Consider the following 6,689-nt stretch of genomic DNA (forward strand, 5'->3'; position numbering starts at 1 on the left):
CAGGAAAGGGATAATTTCTGTATAACTGGAAGTCCAGGGAGACAGCCACTGGAGGTGCAGTGGGGTTTAGGCCACAAACAATGTCATGAGGAACTTGCTCTTCTCCACTGCTCAGCTTTGCAACTCTCTAGGTTGGCTTTCTTCCTGGTAGCCCGTCTTCAAGGAGTAGTAAAGAGTGTAGTGTCTCAGTTGAAAAAAAGAGCGCATCTCCAAGAGCTTGAGCCATAGTCTTAAATGTGACTCTCAGAAGCCAGCCTTGGGTCATTGCTATGATCCTGAACCTACAGCTAACTGTAGCCAGGGAAGTGAGATGTCCTGCTTGATCAGGGCTGGATCGTGTGTCCATGGGTTCACCCCAAGAGCTCAAGGTAGGATCACTTACGGCACATGAAATGGGGAAGTGGAGATTCTCCAAAGGAAAGTTGGGTGCTCTCACCAGAAGAAGAGTTCACTAACACCACCTGTACCAAGACTCCGGGGCCAGAATGCCTGCAGTGAAATCCCAGCCTCTGTTGCTTTTCACCTCTGGAAACTTGGGCAAGTTGACCTCTTCTGACTTCAGTTTTCCTCATCGTTGAATGGGGATAATAATTGTAACTACTTCATAGGGGCGGTGTGAATATTAACCGAGTTAATGCAGCATGTATGACCCAGTTAAAATACTGTCTGGTCCCGGGTAAGCCCAATAAAAGGTTTTTATAGGTGTCCCCATAGTTACTGCCTCATGCTCCCAATATTTTGTGTGTTACTCTATTCTTCTCAGCTAAATTGGAAGTTGCCTAAGGGCAGGGCCTATCTAGGCTTCCTGCTTCTCTTATGCCTCTGAGGACAGGCTGAGAGTGGCTGTGAGACCCTGGCAGCATCCTGGGCCCCTCACCGCATCAGGAGTAGAAAAGCCTGCCTGAGCCTCCTTGTCTGGACCTGGAGCAAGCGGGGCTCCCATTAGCCCCTTCTTCCTTGCTTTTCCAAGTATTCTAGAACGGGAAGGTGGCAGAATCGTGTTTCAAGTGGGCCGTGAAAATGCCCGGCAGGAGACTCGTCCAGATGGAAGGGCGATGGGGGAAAGCTGTACCTCCTTTAGGACTTCTGTGTCTACCTTGCTTTACAGTGTACCTTACATTCAATCCAGCGTCTTGGTGGCAGATGAGGAAGCCGAGGTCTGGAGAGGTCAAGGGGCTTGACCCCAGTCACACAGCCAGGCAGAGCAGGGCTGCCCCTGGAGCTCCATTTCCCAGCTGAAAGCCAAATCCCGTGCTGCCCGCCTGGTGCAAATCCTAGAACCAGAGAAGCAGCGGGGGAAGCTGTCCTGTTTCTCTTCTCCCAACCTGACAAATGTGCCTACCAGGGGTGCCTTCTGTTCTGACTCCTAAAGATATTTCTGAATAATAGCACTGGTCACTTTATCTCTGGAATGTATCCAGCTTTAAAAGAAACAAAAAGCCGGCCGGGCGCGGTGGCTCAAGCCTGTAATCCCAGCACTTTGGGAGGCTGAGGCGGGTGGATCACGAGGTCGAGAGATCGAGAGCATCCTGGTCAACATGGTGAAACCCCGTCTCTACTAAAAATACAAAAAAAATTAGCTGGGCATGGTGGCGCGTGCCTGTAATCCCAGCTACTCAGGAGGCTGAGGCGGGAGCATTGTCTGAACCCAGGAGGCGGAGGTTGCGGTGAGCCGAGATCGCGCCATTGCACTCTAGCCTGGGTAACAAGAGTGAAACTCCGTCTCAAAAAAAAAAAAAAAAAAAGAAAGAAACAAAAAGCCAAAAGGCTGGTGGCAGGGAATTACCCTCTTCCTGCCCCCTTAGGGCACTGATTCCACTCCTCTCCCAGGGCATGTGGGGGTGGCCAGAATGGCCTCATTTGCATATGCTTTCTCAAAAGTTTTGCAACAAAGTTCAATATAACTCTAAAGGTGGTCTAAGGAAACAAAAAGGTTTCCTTGCTGTTGTTTGCTTCTTGTTTTTGTTAAATTGAGGGTAACATACATAAAGTAAAATGAATAAAATGTTGTAATCCGAAGGGCAGAGCCTGATGGATGAACTTTTACATACACACAGACACGTGATACCCCACCAAGATGGAAACTGTTCAGTTTTTTGGTTTTTTTTTTTTTGATGGGGTTTTGCTCTGTCGCCAGGTTGGAGCTGGAGTGCAGTGGCGTGATCTCAGCTCACTGCAACCTCTGCCTCCTGGGTTCAAGCGATTCTCCTACCTCAGTCTCCCTGGTAGCTGGAGCTACAGATGCTTGCACGCCCAGATGATTTTTGTATTTTTAGTAAAGATGGGGTTTCACCATATTGGCCAGGATGGTCTCGATCTCTTGACCTCGTGATCCGCCCGCTTCAGCCTCCCAAAGGGCTATGATTATAGGCATGAGCCACTGGGCCCCGCCTGAGACTGCTCAGCTTTAAAACCATGATCGATTGCCTCCAGAGTGACGCTTCTTGCCTTCATTTCTTCTCCATTGGTGTACAGCCCATACATGAAATGGGAATCGAGTTGGGTGAAGGCTTATGGGTCACACCTCAGAAGACTTTAGCTAGGAGAGTTGCTCTTAGAATTTCAAGGAGGTCGTGTAAGGCCACAGGAGAGAAAGTCCTACCTGTTTCTTCCCCAGGTGTGGATTGCTTTTCACCGGCGGTGAGAGGCTTTTCTCTGCGCCACACCTGAGAGATACAATACATGCCTCAGTGGCTCGCGTGTCAGCGTTAGTGGCTTTGTGTATCAGTAACAAGGGGAGATATGGTTTGAAAAAGCTGTGCAGGCTATTCTGATGTCCACTTCCACAGTAGGTGAGGTGTAAGACTCACTGATTTACCTTATTTCTCTCATTCTGAAACTTCATCCCTTGTTAGATGCTTCATGGGCTTACTGGGATCTATACTGGTTACTCCCCATTTGTTGAGTGCCCCACTAGATCCACTCTCTACCCTTCTTTGCCCTTCTCTGTGCCCTGGGAGGCCAACCTTAGTGGATTGCATTGATCAGCAGCCCCTGGCCTTTGGCCAGAGAAGGAGGCAGGTGGTGGTAGAGATGGTCTGGCATTTCTTGCCCCCATGCCTCCCTCCCTTTCAGCACCATATCTCCGGCAGTGGCTCCTTCCCTCTACCTGCTGGATGGCCCCTCTTTCATGGTCCAAGGGCTGGCTTACTAGGCTCCAATAACATGACTGCCTCCTCTTTTCAACTCTAGGGATGGTCATAATTTCCTGCTGTTACTAGGCTCCATGTGCCTCAAGTTCCCTCTTAACTCTACCCATACCTCTATAAGGAGTTTCTCCATTAAAGCCTCATCCTTTGATCCAACTGGGTTAAAGTATATTTCCTGTTGGACCCATGACTGATTCACAGGTCTTTGGACAAATGGGAACACTTCCATATTCAATAGTCATTGATTATAAGATACATCTGGCTTTCAGAAATGTTACAACATCATCAAAAAGTATGGTTTACTATAAAGATATGATGGCAGGTTCATTCAGGCATGATGGATGTAGAGGGTAGTGTACCATTAAGAGATGTAGGCCGGGTGTGGCGGCTCATGCCTGTAATCCTAGCACTTTGGGGGCCAAGGTGGGCTGATCACTTGAGGCCAGGAGTTTGAGACCAGTCTGGCCAACATAGTGAAACCCCATCTCTATAAAAAACACAAAAATTAGCCAGGTGCAGTGGCGCCTGCCAATACTGGGGAGAGTAGGAGAAACACTTGAACTTGGGAGGCATATGTTGCAGTGGGCCAAGATCAGACACTGCACTCTAGCCTGGGGGACAGAGTGAGACTCTGTCTCAAAAATAAAAAAGAAAAAAAGAAAAAGAAAAAGAGATGGAATTTGCTCCTAAACTTACAAGGCCGGAAGCATGGCACACAGCAGAGCACTGGGTTTAAAGTCAGGTGAGATGGCTTTGAACTCAGGCTCTAACACCTACAGGCTGGAACATTTTGAGTAGGCTGTTCTGCCACTCTGCACCTTGGCCTCCTCTCTGGCAATCCAGAGTCACTCTGCTGTCCACATCCCTTTCAGAGATGTCATGTGTTAGTACAAGTGAGGTCACGCGTGTGAAAGGGCTTCGTCAACTATCCCGTGCTGAAATGCGTGGGCCTGTGCAGCTCAGAGGGGGCTTCGTCAACTATCCCGTGCTGAAATGCGTGGGCCAGTGCAGCTCAGAGTGGGCTGCCGTTCTGGGATTCCTCATCTCTCAGGCACCAAACACTGGCCAGGATGAATAAACAAGGAGACCGTCAAAAGTGGGGCAGGGAGGTCTCAGGGACCCAGAGAGGGAACGGGAAGACAGCCCACCTACCCTTTTCTTCCTACTCCAGCTTCCCTCTTCCCCTTCCCTTCCCTCACTTGACATGGCCTCTTCCCTAAGCTGAGGGATGGTGCTGGGGCTGTTTTATTTATTCAGTGGAGAACTAAGGAGCACCTCTAAGTGCAGCATAAAGCCATGCACTGGACAAAGACCATGCCTTCCAAGACCAGTAAGAGAGAAACAAAGAGGAGGCAGGACATGCCCTGTCCTGGGTAAGAGGAAGAGCCTGGTGTCAGAGAATCTCAGCTGCATTCCTCATCCATCACTAACTCACTAACCAGTTCTCCGGGACAAGTTATTCAATCTCACTGTCTTCATCTGCAACCAGAGAATAATACCCGCCTGCAGCGTTTGGTGTGAGGATTCCATGGAACAAGCCCTGTGTTCAGCATGGTGCCTGGTTCTGATTTTAGCACTCAGCAAAGGGTCACCTCTATTCTTAGCATTCCAGGGAGCCAGAGGACCTTTCTAACTGGATGACTCTGAAATGATTTCCCAAGGAGAGGGCACTGAACTAGGCTTGGAGGCTGAATTCTCGGTTTGGCCGGCGCAGTTTGCCGAGGCACTCGCTGAACCGGGGGGAGGAGGTCAGTCCCACCGCAGGACCAGGGCACAGCGCTGTGTGTTCGGCGCTGGGACGACTGAAAGGGGGTGAGCGGGCTCCGGAACGCAGGCCTCCCGGCGGGCAGAGGGAGCCAGCACGAGTTCTGGAGCAGAAGAGGGCCAGGATCAAAGCGCTCGGAGGCAGGCCAGGGCGCACCAAAGGGAGGCTAGTGAGTTGCATCAGCACAGATTCCGTGATGCTCTGCAGACGTCTCCAGGCTGCTGGGCTTTACGGGAACCCACAAGAAAGGAAAGGACCGGGGAGCTGGCAGGGCGGGGGCGGGCAAGGGCGCGAGGGTGCGCTCGCCCGCGCGCTCCCGGCGGCGCCTGGCCCCGGCTGGGCGCGCCCGGGACTAAGGAGGCCGCGGAGGAAGCTCCCGCTTCCCTTCCCCCTCCTCTTTTCCCCCCGCGTTACTGGAAGGACTGTGTGGGAGAGACCCAGAAGCACCCGGATTTTCGAGCGCAAGGTGGGGGAGGGCGGGGCAGCCTTTACTGCTCAAAGGAAAACCAAAAGTGCGTCTGTTCGCGCCGTTCAGACACGCGGTTGCTACTGGGAGGGCCCAGAGCGCTTTGGCCGCGCCTCTCTTTGCAGCCCCCCAAGACTTGGCTAGGGCAGCCTGAGGCCCGCGTGGCCCGGGGAGGCGCTGAGAAGCGAGTGGGAAAGTGTCACGATTTCTTCTGCGCCCCTCCCGTCCTCACCCCACCCCCAGTTTTCTGGGTTTCGCTGCTGCCGCTGGGGAAGGGCTGATTCGTTTTGCGTCAAAGGACTGCATTTACTCAGTCCTGCTGGGAGAGGCGCGTAAACACCCAGGCAGGCCAGGACTCAAGGATGGGGTGGGGGAGCAAATCACCCACGGCTGGCGTGCGCGTTCGCCTGCCCCACACCCGTCCCCTGGGCCCGCGGAGTTGGGGACTCTGCCCAGCGGGCAGCAGCGGAGGTGCGAGGAGTCTGGCTGGCCTAGCTTCGTCGCGCACGCGCGCGTGTCCTTGGGGATAGTGTTCAGGACAGAATGTGTTTTATAGCTGTAAACAATGACCCCGAGTATTGTTTGGGATTACCGTATCTTGGGGCCCTTGGGGCGGCCAGATGCCGCCAGCAGTCCCGGAAATGCCAGCGCTTTATATAGAGCCCCAGGAAAGCTTCGCGTTCCCGGCTCTATTTTTCTTTCCTACCAACACCCCCACTTTACAGATAAGGAAACTGAGGACTGAAATTGTGTGACGGTGCACAGCGAGTTGTCCGCAATGGACTCTCAACAACTCTTAACATTGGGCCCTCATAAGGACCCTGTGGGGTACAGATGCCTGGTGCTACTTAAGAATTGGGTAAACTGAGGCTTACACAGACCCTGGGTGAGAACCTAAGTTCCCTGACTTTTGCTACGGTACTTCTCCATGCGCACAATCATCTCAGCAGAAGGATTGGAGCTCCAGAGCAGAGAAGGGCCTTAGGTCATGTCGCCCAACTCCTTCGCTTTATAGGAGGAAACTGAGGCCCAGAGAGGTTAAGGAATTCGTCCACGATCTCACAGCTCGTAAACACCGTAGTCGGGCGTTCCTGCTCCTAGGTCTGTACTCGGTACCCTGCGCCGCGCCCCTCCCAGTCCCGCCCAGAGAGGGAGGGAGACCCTAGAGTCCGGCTACCCGCGCCCTGAACTTCGCTCCAAAACAGCTGAGGACGACAACGTTGGGGCACACCCTCTCACTGGCAACCTTTTTTTTTTTTTTTTTTTTTTTTAATTCGTAACAGTCGAGTTTGCTATAAACGCCCGATTA

Source organism: Saimiri boliviensis, chromosome 1 (assembly GCF_048565385.1).
Source record: "Saimiri boliviensis isolate mSaiBol1 chromosome 1, mSaiBol1.pri, whole genome shotgun sequence".
Lineage (NCBI taxonomy): Eukaryota > Metazoa > Chordata > Mammalia > Primates > Cebidae > Saimiri > Saimiri boliviensis.